Here is a 14,471-nt window from a genome sequence, read left to right as displayed (position 1 = left end):
AAAAGTTGGGTATTCGTCCTTTCTGATGGAGGCATAATCCTCCATAGTGTATATGGACCACATCTTCCTCATCCATTCGTCCGTTGAAGGGCATCTTGGTTCTTTCCACAGTTTGGCGACCGTGGCCATTGCTGCTATAAACATTGGGGTACAGATGGCCCTTCTTTTCACGACATCTGTATCTTTGGGATAAATACCCAGGAGTGCAATGGCAGGGTCATAGGGAAGTTCTATTTTTAATTTCCTGAGGAATCTCCACACTGTTCTCCAAAGAGGCTGCACCAACTTGCATTCCCACCAACAGTGGAAGAGGGTTCTCCTTTCTCCACATCCTCTCCAACACATGTTGTTTCCTGTCTTGCTAATTTTGGCCATTCTAACTGGTGTAAGGTGATATCACAATGTGGTTTTAATTTGAATCTCCCTGAGGGCTAGTGATGATGAACATTTTTTCATGTGTCTGATAGCCATTTGTATGTCTTCATATCAAAAAATGGGCAGAAGATATGAACAGACACTTCTCCAATGAAGAGAGTTCCTATTTTGAATAATGGCTTTACTATTCATTCAGCTTTCCGAGTTGGAATGAAGGACTATACCACGACTTTTAAGTTTCTCTCACTGTCACATTACCAGTCTCATAAAGGACAACTTTTAGGGTATTTTATAGTTTCTTACCTGAAACTGGCATCTTTGCATTCAGGGTTAGCTAACTCCCCAATTTTATAGCTCATCCTCGTAACTGTCATCAATTTTCCCACACATGCATACACCCATGCATACACACGCTATTCCTAATATTATCATTCATTCAAAAACAACTCCACTGATCTTTTGTCAATGGGATGAAACCCAGGAACCCCAGCAGTTCAGCTCACCCTACTCGATCTTGCTCATTTGCCTCTAATCCAAGTCTGAGCTAAACCATGTGATAAAAAGATATTTGTATCTTCCAAATAGATCATGCTTCACTGACATTACTATCTCTGAACTGGATGTGCATTGTATGTGTGTGTGTTTCCTTTTGGTTTTTGGATTTCTTTCTGACTATAAAGTAATTATTTCCTATTTTCTCAATGGAAACACACACACACGCACACTTGCACACACACAACTTCTCATCTCAGTTAGGTTAGGGCAGTATCTTTTTGTGCAAAGTTTTGCAAGACTAGGGTTGTTTCCCCCCTTTTAAAAATTCATCTTCCATGGGGCGCCTGGGTGGCTCAGTGGGTTAAGCCGCTGCCTTCGGCTCGGGTCATGATCTTAGGGTCCTGGGATCAAGCCCTGCATCGGGCTCTCTGCTCAGCAGGGAGCCTGCTTCCCTCTCTCTCTCTCTGCCTGCCTCTCTGCCTCCTTGTGATCTCTGTCAAAAAAAAAAAAAAAAATTCATCTTCCAGGGCGCCTGGGTGGCTCAGTGGGTTACAGCCTTTGCCTTCAGCTTGGGCCATGGTCCCAGGGTCCTGGGATCGAGCCTCATGTTGGGCTCTCTGCTCGGCGGGGAGCCTGCTTCCCTTCCTCTCTCTGTCTGTCTCTCTGTCTACTTGTGATCTCTGTCTGTCAAATAAATAAATAAAATATTTAAAAATAATAAAATAAAATAAAATTCATCTTCCTCTGTGCAGAGGATCATGGTGGGAAATTAGGAAACACTGAATGGGAAGTAATCAGAGAGGGGGACAAACCATGACAGAACCTTAACCAAAGGGAACAAACTGAGGCTTGCTGGAGGGGAGGTGGGTGAGTGATGGGCCCTAAGGAGGGTGCATATGATGAATGAGCTCTAGGTGTTCTGTGCAACTGAGGAATAACTGAACTCTACATCTGAAACTAATGCTTTACTGCATGTTGGCTAACTGAATTTAAATTTTAAAAAATGCATCTACCTGGGGCACCTGGGTAGCCTCAGTCAGTTCAGCATCTGCCTTTGGTTCAGATCACAAACTTGGGCTCCTGGGATCCAGCCCCACATTGGTCTCCCTGCTCAGTGGGGGAACCTGTTTCTTTCTCTCTGCTGCCCCTCCCCCAGCTCCTGTTTGCAAGAGCTCTCTTTCACCCTCTCAATAAAAATTTAAAAAAAAGAAAGAAAAAAAGAAAGAAAGAAAATATATCTTCTTGTTACTGTGTTTACCACATTACCCTGTACTGTAGTTATTCATTTACACACTTGTTACTCACATAATGTAACACACAAATGCATTTGCCTGGTTTACCACTGCAAGCTCTTGAAGGGAAGGGTAGTTCATTTCATTCCACTACCTCCAGACCTTGGACCTAACACATAATTCAATCTCAATAAATATTTAAGGAAAGAAGGAAGGACTTCAAGTAAGGGAGTAGGAAAATGAAGGAAGTGAGTGAAGCAAGGCATGAAGGACGATGGGAAATGTTGGCTTTCCATGATGATGCGACTTGAAATTCAAAATGCATTTTTCCTAAGAAACACAAGTACCATCGTAGCTTCACAATGGAATTAAACCACAAATTTTAGTCCACGAAATGTAAAACTGGGTTCACAAAATGTTGCTTATTTTTTTAAAAATATTGCTTACATCTGATGTTTTGGTTATGTTTATATGATTGGCCATGTGGAAAACAGGTCTTGAAAAACTGATCTATAAAAGCGTTTTTACAACTTTGACCCTTAAGCAAATGTTTTCTGAGTATGAGATGTATGATTAAGAAGATGGTATTTTGGAACACACCTTGTTTGCAATTTGCATTCAGTGATGTAACCTACAAAAGCAGCTCTTCCTCATAAAACTACATGTGAAGATCAAGATTGAGATTCACCACTGGTTTGAAACTTCAGACTGATAAAATGCTTTAAGAAGCCTTGAGAGAAATGATTAGGATGGCACATACAAAGATGTCTCATTTTCACTAGGGAACATAGTTCCTATTTATTGTAACATTTAGTCATGTGTTTCCTTGTTATATTTGGAAAAAAACTTTGCCAACATGACAGAGTGATAAACCAATCACTTATAGTTATCCTCTAAGGCTTTGAGGCTTTAGAAGACAGAATGTACTTCTCAAATTCAGAGAATATAAAACATACAGAACAAAATATGTCAATTGTTTGGATCACATTTCCTTTCCCTTATCACTGGTGATAGCTGTACCCTGAGAGAGAATTCTATATGAAATACACAGAATATGCAATTAAAGAACCTTAATATTGATGTTTATTATGGGTATCTGAACTTGAGTAGCTATGTCACCTCTGGGTCCTGGATAGTTTAAGAAAGATACCGTAGCATGCAAAATTAGGATTTAAAAAAATTAATATACATCTCTCACAATGGGTGATAGAGCCTGAATCTTTCCCAGCTAGCTCCAAAATTAATTCTGGATAAAGACTATAAAAATGAGGAAAAAAAAATCCTTCTCTCATGTGACAGGTGACAATCTTCAGCTTTTGCTGCCTGACATCACTTTCACCACCGAAAAAGTGAGAATGTAGCTAGCTTACCACAACATCCTTCACATTCACACAAGAGAAACATAATGGGAGGGAGCGTCAAATGTTTCTCCTATGACAGCTCCACATACAGTAACTGGGGTCTTTTCCCCATGTTCATTATTTAAAAGTAGGGAATACAAAAATCATATACATACATACCAATGGCAGGAAAAAAAATAAAAGGAAAACAATATTCAGACAATGGTAGCAAGTACTGTGGTGTATCACTCAAGAATCTAGGGGATTCCCGGAGGACAATTCTTGACATTCTTCTGTCCAGTTGTTATGGTAAAGGGAGCAATGCAGTGGCCATGACCTGAAAAAGGCTGGGTGACCAGAGGCTCATCTCTGCAGGCAAGCCACATAGACCAGAAAGTTGGTAACAGCAGGTGAAGGGATTTTATTTTATTTATTTTGACAGAAAGAGTGGTTGAGAGAGAGAGAGAACGAGCGTGCACACACGCACATGAGTGGGGGAAGGGGCAGAGGGAGAGGGAAAATTTTAAATAGGCTCCACACCCTGAGTGGAGCCCAATATGGGGCTCAATCTCACAACCCTGAGATCACGACATGAGCTGAAATCAAGAGTCACTGAGGAGCCACCCAGAGACCCTGGAATTTTAGACTAGAGCGAGGGAAGAGACAGCAGGTATCAGACTGTAAGCTCCATGTGGTGAGGGCAATACACTTCACCCAGCTCACCGTTCTCTTCCTTAAATTGCCAACGAAGACAGACCATCCAGAATCCCAGAGCAGCTGCTCTCAGACTGAGTGAATATACAAAGCCAGTCAACACAAGAGGTCAACTCTAGCAGATGCTGTGATAAGCCTCCAAGAGACCACCCACCTTCAGGACTGAGAAACTCCTCTCACCAGCTACCAAGATGGTTTGTAGCCTGCGGACCTCTCTCAGCTTGGTTCCCTAGCCAGGACTTTCCCTCAACTGAAGGACGCTGCCTCACACAGCCTCTGCACCTTCTCTGAAAGCAACCCACATGCATGGAAGGGCTGGTGAATATGGAGGCCCACAGTCCAAGACCACTCACCTCATTTTAGACATATCAAAAGGCATATGCCAGCATCACAGATTGTCTGAGAGTCCTGAGGTGACTCCATGAAAGGTCTACCTCCCCCTCTGCCCATCCTGATTTCTTCTTTCTCTAATAAGCCTCCTACACTTCAATTGAGTTTGTTCCATGGTGGAACGTGACCTATGAAGCAAAATGGTGGTTACTAACGGGCACTTGCACAGTGACAGATGAAACACTGTGCATATGCTTTCTTTTTTTAATAGTACAAGAGGCTGTACTGACTACAGTGCAAGTGAAAGTGAGAAGAAACAATCATTTAAAAACACTAGAGACCCTTACAAAGCAAAGGTAGAGAAATAAATTGAGACACCTGTTGAATTGAGCTGGGCCTGGGATGAAGAATAGACCTCACCGACTTCAACCCTTGAGTTCTCGGTATTTCCACTGGATGTAGTCAAAGATGTTTTTCTTGATATTCACTGGCAGAGGCTCTCCAGCAACTCCAGTGACTCCCCAGGGACGGACTGTGCATTCATCATTGTGAAGTCCTTTTTTTAGGGCATGGGCTCTCATATTCTTATTAAAAATATCACTCCCAGTGAAATATAGAGCCCCACAGTAATATTGATCTTTAGGGATCAACCTTTTATCAATTCTCCTTGGTGGTTACTCTTTATCATCATTTTTTACTGGGAAGCTGGCAAACACCCATGAACTTTGTTTCACCTTTTGACAGAGCATCTGTAATAAAATGGACCTTCTGTAACTGCTCCACAGTATGATATAACAGCTTTGGCTGTTTGGTGGATTCAGAAATAAAGTCTGGATGGATCAGAAGAACATCCTTGTCACTGATAAACTCTGCACCTCTGCAGAAACTGCCGCAGATTGTAGCGAGAAATTCAGAATCTGGTTTTTAAAATTGAGTTAGTACAATGGCTTACGTTTGCCACATTTCTTCAGGATGAGCTCTTTTCTCAAATTCCTCAAAAATATTTCAGCCCAATTCACTGATGATGGTTCAACTTAACTTCATTCTTTCCTGAGATCTTCTAATGTTTTAATTCCTGCCTCTACGAACCTCTTTGCAGCAGACAGACCAATGCCACCAACTCAAGTCAGGAAACTGATAGCAGAGCTCCTATCATCCTGTTGAATCTTTTCCGGCCTCGACAATTTTCCAGTCGCTAAAAATTCATCAGTCTTTTCCGTAGTTTTTGTTCCTACTCCAGGCAATTTCTTAGCTTCTGTTCTACTTTTTATTTTGTATGGGTACTCTGCTATAACAGATGCTTCTTTTCTGTAAGCTCTGTCCTTGTGGATGGCCCGGATCACGTTCTTCTGGAAGTTTGTGAGTTCTATAAGCATGTGGGTGATTTCCCCATTAAGGGTCTTCTGTAGTGCCTTCCATTTGTTCATGGTGGCTGGTCCAGGGACTGTAGAGAGCTCAGAGTCAGGGACTGGCCCCCTCTCCCAGCTTTAATGAGGGGCTGACTTTTGGGAAGGGTGGCAATTCAACTCCAGCAGAACCAGCACAGCCCACTAAACAATGCCTGTCTCTGAAAACATTGAACCTAACCTCATTACTGATCAAAACAGGCAAGAAGTATTAATGAGAGGACACCAGACTATAAATTTCTGCCTTTTACAATAAGGTCCAAAGGTCCAACCTTCTCCTTTGGCAAAAGAGATAATTAAGGACTAGAAATAAAAATAGTATATATATATATATATATATATATATATATATATATATATATATATATTTTTTTTTTTTTTTAACCTCACCAAGTAAATTATAGAAAAATTATGCTTTTTTTTTTTGGCCATTTGTAAACTTCTTTTAATTCTGTTTCCATGAGTAGAAATTCTCAAATCTAACTCTGCAGCAGAATCACAGACCAATTTTTTTAGTTTGCTTCTTTTTTTACTATAATAAAGATTTGCAGACCCACTCCAAACACACTGAATTGGAAACTTCTGTGGAAGCTTCCACTGGAATTTGCATTTTTAAAAGTTGCACAAGTAATTCTGATGATAAGTCTGGGAAATGTGATACAGAAAATCTATATCAAGAGCAATGTACTAGTTTTCTATGGCTTCCTTAACAAAGTACCACCTTGTAAGTGACTTCACCACAAAAAATATATCATCTCGCAGTCCTGGGACCTACAAGTTTGAGATCAAGATATCAGCAAGATTGGAACGTCCTGAGGGCTGTGAGGGAGAATCTCTTCCATACCTTTCCTCTAAGCTTCTAGAGGTGTGCAGGTGCTCTCTCGTGCATGGATGTCTGTGTCCAAAATTCCTTTTTTTAAAACAATTAGAAGCCAATCTTAAGCTGACTTCATCTTTACTAAGTAGATCTTCCACAACCCCATTTCCAAAGAAGGTCACAACCTGAGGCTTATATGAATTTGAGGTAAACACAATTCAACCCATTACAGGAGTCTAAATTTGCAACTAATGCATAATTTGATTGGGAAAAAAACCCAGAAAACAAAAAACAAAACAAAACAAACAAACAAACAAACAAAAACCTAAGTAAGGCAGCTAAGGCCGAGGCAAAGAGAATTGGATTGATGGAGAAAAGGATTTCCTCTGCTATACTCGGTCTCTGATTTCAAGCTTCAGGTGTATCAGTATAAGGTTTTACATGGGACGGTGAGGATCCAATCTAGATTTTGGTGAATTTAATTCCTCTTTTCCAAATCTTAGTGGGAACACTTCACCCCCTCTTTTTATGGCATCCATTATGATTACCAGCACCAGAGAAGAGGACCTCACTACAAATTCTGGTAAATCAGACTTCCAAAAACAAGGATGAAGTCCCTTTGATTATTCGTATCATGCTTGATACTTCCAACATTTTTGATTATTTTTTTTCTTCAGCTTTCCCTAACTAACATAAGCTAACATTTATTGATGCTGCCCAGTGGTCAAAAAGGATCTGTACCAATTGGAAAACGAATATGGAACAGGACTATGATATGATATCTAATTTTTTTTTTAATTTTTTTTTAATTTTTTATTTTTTATAAACATATATTTTTATCCCCAGGGGTACAGGGCTGTGAATCACCAGGTTTACACACTTCACAGCACTCACCAAAGCACATACCCTCCCCAATGTCCATAATCCCACCCCCTTCTCCCAAACCCCCTCCCCCCAGCAACCCTCAGTTTGTTTTGTGAGATTAAGAGTCACTTTTGGTTTGTCTCCCTCCCAATCCCATCTTGTTTCATTTATTCTTCTCCTACCCACTTAAGCCTCCATGTTGCATCACCACTTCCTCATATCAGGGAGATCATATGACAGTTGTCTTTCTCTGCTTGACTTATTTCGCTAAGCATGATACGCTCTAGTTCCATCCATGTTGTTGCAAATGGCAGGATTTCATTTCTTTTGATGGCTGCATAGTATTCCATTGTGTATATATACCACATCTTCTTGATCCATTCATCTGTTGATGGACATCAAGGTTCTTTCCATAGTTTGGCTATTGTGGACATTGCTGCTATAAACATTCGGGTGCATGTGCCCCTTTGGATCACTACATTTGTATCTTTAGGGTAAATACCCAATAGTGCAATTGCTGGGTCATAGGGTAGTTCTATTTTCAACATTTTGAGGAACCTCCATGCTGTTTTCCAGAGTGGCTGCACCAGCTTGCATTCCCACCAACAGTGGAGGAGGGTTCCCCTTTCTCCGCATCCTCGCCAGCATCTGTCATTTCCTGACTTGTTGATTTTAGCCATTCTGACTGGTGTGAGGTGATATCTCATTGTGGTTTCGATTTGTATTTCCCTGATGCCGAGTGATATGAGCACTTTTTCATGTGTCTGTTGGCCATCTGGATGTCTTCTTTGCAGAAATGTCTGTTCATGTCATCTGCCCATTTCTTTTTTTTTTTTTTTTTTAAGATTTTATTTATTTATTTGACAGAGAGAAATCACAAGTAGATGAAGAGGCAGGCAGAGAGAGAGAGGGAAGCAGGCTCTCTGCTGAGCAGAGAGCCTGATGCGGGACTCGATCCCAGGACTCTGAGATCATGACCCGAGCCGAAGGCAGCGGCTTAACCCACTGAGCCACCCAGGCGCCCCCATCTGCCCATTTCTTGATTGGATTATTTGTTCTCTGGGTGTTGAGTTTGCTAAGTTCTTTATAGATTCTGAACACTAGTCCTTTATCTGATATGTCGTTTGCAAATATCTTCTCCCATTCTGTCAGTTGTCTTTTGATTTTGTTAACTGTTTCCTTTGCTGTGCAAAAGCTTTTGATCTTGATGAAATCCCAATAGTTCATTTTTTCCCTTGCTTCCCTTGCCTTTTGTGTTGTTCCTAGGAAGATGTTGCTGCGGCAGAGGTCGAAGAGGTTGCTGCCCGTGTTCTCCTCAGAATAGCCAAAGGGATATTGAAAAAGAAAGCCAACGTTGGTGGCATCACAATTCCGGACTTCAAGCTCTATTACAAAGCTGTCATCATCAAGACAGCATGGTACTGGCACAAAAACAGACACATAGATCATTGGAACAGAATAGAGAGCCCAGAAATAGACCCTCAACTCTATGGTCAACTAATCTTCAACAAAGCAGGAAAAAATGTCCAATGGAAAAAAGACAGCCTCTTCAATAAATGGTGCTGGGAAAATTGGACAGCCACATGCAGAAAAATGAAATTGGACCATTTCCTTACACCACACACAAAAATAGACTCAAAATGGATGAAGGACCTCAATGTGCGAAAGGAATCCATCAAAATCCTTGAGGAGAACACGGGCAGCAACTCTATGATATCTAATCTTAATCTAATTGCAGTGATTTTATTAACTAAAGCAGAAGTTTAAGAGTAAGAAATGTCTGTGCAGTTGCAGAACTGATATAAGAAATTATTAAGGCCACACACCATTGCTTTAAATAGTTCTTGAATTTTTTTTTTCCTCCTAGTTTCCTAGACTGTTTTTCTGAATGTCACAAGAGATAAGATAAATTTTCACTGCCTCCTAGACACTGTCTAATAAAAGGGGATGGCATCATTTTAGGGAAGATAATCAATACACTGACATTTTCCAAGGGTGATGTTTTATAGAAATTTAAGACCTAAATAAACAAAACCCTCACATGTTGTAGCACCTCTATAATTTAAGAATACTTTTTCTGAAGAATCCCCAAGAGTTCATTTTAATTAGTGGCATACTAGAAAGCTAAACTCTATTGAAGACCTTTCAAGATTTCTCTGGAAGGAAATCGTTGGCTTATTTTCTCAATCCTTGAAGGCAAGCATCCAAATTGTTAAAAAAAGAAAAAAAAAGACAAGGTTAAACTAAAGGAGAATTTAAAAAACAAGTTGTGTTTGTTCTATTAATAGTTCTGTACAGAAATTTTGCATTCTTGGGCACGCAGAAGTCAGATTGACAAAGATCACTGTAGACTTCTTAAGACATAGATTTTCAACAATTTATTTCAACACTGAAATATCTCTTTCCCATCTTGTCGATGAAAGGAAAAGCAATCCCTTTTGGGACTGGCCCGTTTGGTCCTCAGATGCAACAGTTCAGCCTGACTGTACACTGTCAGTGCAGACCTCGTTCTGTTACCTAATTTTGCAAAATTAGTGCACAGTGGTGAGAGGAAAGAAGCTAACCCTGACTCACTTTTCTCAGAATCAGAGATCCCTCATCTCCTGTGACTTCTAAGTGGAACCAGGAGGCTGGCGGGCACAGCAACACTCAGAAGCAGGTTCTCCCATCATTAAGCTTCTGATACTGTCACCATCCCCATCGCTTCCCCACACATTCCTACTCCTTCTCCATAGAAACTCGGCGTTTGGAATCACGAGGCAGCAATAAAAGTAAAGAATGTTTTTTCTCTGTCATTCTCTATTTGGCAACACCCTTGCTCTGTATGTGTGGAGCGGTAACTCCCTTCACCTGTCTGGCTGGTGGGAGGCAGTGACAGTTTTTGTCACGGCATGCTATGCTCTTTGAACCTTTGTTTCACGTTTACAAATTTCTTCAGGTGTGTGACTACCCTGGGGTGTGAGAGGAACTGACATTACCATTTACCGAGTCTGTTGGCTTTTAAAGGTTTTCACCTAATGCCTTGTGAAATCCTTCCAGAAGCCTTCTCCATCCATTTAGCAAATCTGGTTATGGTTATTTGGTGTGGATGCAGGCAGGCTATGCCGACATCAGAAGTAGAACATAAGGAACTGTTGATTCTTAGAAAATGCAGATGTGGGAAATAGGCTAAGCAGTACTGAGGGAAAACTTCCAAAAATCGAAGGACTGTATAAGCCTTTAAGCCTTAATCTGGTAGCCAATAATATTATGAGGGTAGTCGCAGACAGAGCAATTTTTCTTGCAGGAAATAACACAGCTTCCTTTAAATGTATTCTGGTAATTATTTGAAAGTCTTTCCCAAGCCTGGTAGAGCCCTCCAATCCCCAGGAAGCTTGCTCCTTTCCCACGCTCACCTTCTCAGAGCTCTCAGAGCACAGGATAATAATGGCTCCAATTACAAGCCCATGAGTCTTTTGACTCGAGTGCACCTGCACTGGCAGATTAATCATTAGCAAAAGGCTCCCTAAATCTGGTTTGAGGATCCCCTGTGAACTTGAGAAGCATACATTTCCAGTGAAAAACTAGGTGGAGAATGGGGAAATGGGTACCTTTACTTAAGGTCGTCACAGCGTTGCAGGTAGTTGGGTCATCCTGAAAGGCAAAGAGTAGAAACTGGATCAGAGGGAACTGGAAGGGAACAGTAAAAGAGTAAACAGACAGGAGCAGCTTCCTCAACTTTCCAGACTACTCAGAAGTATTCTTTTCCTTTGATGAATATCAGATTGATAAACTCAATCATATGACTGAAGTATATCAAGGCAAATTAATGCTATATTTAGAAATAATACAAAAGAGTAGTCTATATGAATGTTAACAACAAAATATTATTACATATTTTTATAGATGTAAATTTATCTTTATTTTTTGCATTAACTTCTTTTTTTTAAGTTCATTCTACGGGACCAATGTACTCTCCATGCCCAATAAATTTTGAATATCTAATTGTCATTTTTAAATTTACATGTTGAGCTGAAGAAGACAGTTTGGAAATAAAGACACAAGATACAAGACACAGCTTGTATGTTGAGCAAATCTCAGATATAGTTAGTAAATACAATTTCTTTCAAATGGAGAGAAATCCAGAAGATGGGTTAATGACTCTCTCAATCTCTCTCTTTTTGAGGGAAAGATTTCTTTTCCCTTTCCCCTGCTTTATTGGGATATAACTTTTAAGTAACACTGTATAAATTTAAGGTGTACAAAGTCCTGATTTGATACACTTACATAATGCAAAATGATTACCATGGTAGCATTAGCTAACACCTCCATCACATAACTTAATTACCTTTGTGTGTGTGCACTTCTGTGTTGAGAATATTTAAAATCTAATCTCTTGGAAAATAGTAAAATATTAACTACAGTCACCACTCTGTATGTTAGGTCACCAGAACTATTCATCTTATAACTGCAAATTTGTACCCTTTGACTGATATATCCCCAATCTCAGCCCCTCAGGCCCTTGCAACATTCTATGAATTAGGCTTTTTTAAAATTCCGTATAAGTGAGAACATTGGCAATTTGTCTTTCCTTGTCTGACTTATTTAACTTAGAATAATGTCATCAAGGTCCATCCATGCTGTTGCAAATAAAAAGATTTCCTCCTTACTCATGGCTGAATAATACTCCACTGCATACATATACAACAATTTATTTATCCCTTCATCCGTTAACAGACACTTAGGTTGTTTCCATATGTTGGCTATTGTGAATTATGCTGTAATGGACACGAGACTACAAATAACTCTTTGAGATCCTTTTTTTGTTTCCTTTGGATAGTAATCCAGAAGTAGGCTTGCTGGATCATATGGCCTCTATTTTTATTTTTTTGGAGTAACGTCCATCCTGTTTTCCATAGTGGCTGCACCATTTCTCATTCCCACCAATAGTGCAGAAGAGTTCTCTTCACATCCTTGAAAACTCTTATTATCTCTTGTCTTTTGTTGATGATACCCATCTAACAGGGGTAAGATGGCTTTGTCTTGCATTTCCTTGACCATTAGTGCTTTTGAGCTCCTTTCCATGCACCTGCTAGCCGTTTATAGGTCTTCCATACGTCATATGGAAAAATGAATTTCAGATGTTCTGTCCATTTGTTAATCAGATTTTTTTTTATTGAGTTGTATGAATTCTTCATTTATTTTGGATATTAACCACTTGATCAGACAGACTGGTTTTCAAATATTTTCTCCCATCCTGTAGGCTGCCTCTTCATTTTGCTAACTGCTACCTTTGCTGTACAAAATCTTTTAAATTTGATATAGTCTCACTTATTAATTTTTGCTTTTGTTGCTTGTGCTTGTGATGGCGTAGCCAAAAAATTGTGGCCAAGACCAATCTCAAGAAACATTTTCCTCTGTTTTCTTCTGAGAGTTTTACAGCTTCAAGTCTTATATTTAAGACTTTAATCTATTTCATGTTAATTTTTGTGAGTGGTGTGAGATTAAATTGAAAACAAGAACATTAAAAGAGTCCACCGGTATTGGAAAATAATAGCATGATGATCATACCCTACTAGTAAGAAAATGAGATATTAAAAAGCAAAAACTGAAATAATGTGATATTTTTGCAGACATAAACAAGCAATCAGCATAAAAAGGGAATGTTCATAAATAGGTCTATGAAATATGCTAATTTTTATAATAAAGATAATATTTTAAAAATCACACAATTTTAAAAAAATTTAATAAATGTTTAGGATAGTATCTTTCCATTTTCAGAAAAAATAGAATGCTGATTTCATATATATATGCATATTTTACATATCTGACATGTAAATATTCACATACAAAAGTAATGTCCTCATGGGTTAAAGAACTAGAAAAGTAGAATAACCTACAAAGTAATATTTTATGACCTTCAGAAGCAAGTCACATAGTCCAAGAATCATGAAGGGAAAGACTGTCAGATATGATTATGTAACATTTAAGAGACGCATGTCCAACATGACATAACGTTAAAATCTCCAAACTCAACAACATCACGTAAGAAATACTTGTAATACATTAAACATAAAAGATGAAGGTCCTTAAAGTTAAAATCTCCAACATCAATCTCAATATGATTGGCAAATCATGCTATAAGAAATTTTGCAGATTATAAAGTAGAACAACATTATAATATAGTGAGTAAAATATATGAAAGGATGACCGATCTCACTTATAATCATGGAAAGAAGATATTTTTCACCATGAGACAGTCAAGAACAAAGAAGTATGTTTCCCAGGAAGGAATATGGGTACATATTCGTATATGTTGTCAGTGAGTTAAGTTTACTTTGTTGGCATTGGACAACATCTGAAATTTTTTAAAGTGTATTAGCTATCACTCACCAACCCCATACAATAATGGTCTCTGCTCTGTTTAAAAATGATAGTGTTATTTCGCTAAGCATGATAACACTATCATTTTTAAACTAAAAAAAAAATGATAGTGTTAACTCTCTCTGTCAAATAAATAAAATCTTTAAAAAAAAATGATAGTGTTAACAACTTCCAGGTTCATCAGCAGCAGAGAGCTTATATACGTCTTGGAGCATCCACATGACACAATCATGAGAAAGAATGAAGTAGACCCCCCACCTACACTAATGTGCTGGGTACCCTATGGGATTAGAAGGCCAACGATGGAAAGCAGTTTGTCTACCTGTGTTATGTATAAGCATACATACATGTGTAGTCCGAGGAATGGGAAGATAGCTACCAAATGACTGGCAGGGCTTAAGTCAGAGGTGGCAAGATGAGTAAGAAGGTGAACTGAGAACACTCCTGAATTGTGTAGTATTTGTGCAATTTTATACCTATCGGGATCTAAGAACCTCAACTCTATTTGACAAACTGATCATCTGGATTTTAGTTT

General features: G+C 39.1%; 1 pseudogene across 1 annotated transcript; it reads right to left on the bottom strand.

The window, feature by feature from the left end:
- Positions 1-4,911: 4,911 nt before the first annotated feature.
- LOC309868873 (DNA polymerase beta pseudogene) lies at positions 4,912-5,913 on the bottom strand (annotated as a pseudogene). Its single transcript has one exon. The product of its transcript is annotated as a DNA polymerase beta pseudogene (transcript).
- Between the last annotated feature and the right edge of the window lie 8,558 nt (positions 5,914-14,471).

The sequence above is a fragment of the Mustela nivalis genome (assembly GCF_964662115.1).
Source record: "Mustela nivalis genome assembly, chromosome: 7".
NCBI classification, from domain to species: domain Eukaryota; kingdom Metazoa; phylum Chordata; class Mammalia; order Carnivora; family Mustelidae; genus Mustela; species Mustela nivalis.
The sequence above is the reverse complement of the archived record's forward strand: the minus strand, read 5'-3'. Positions and strand labels throughout refer to the sequence as shown.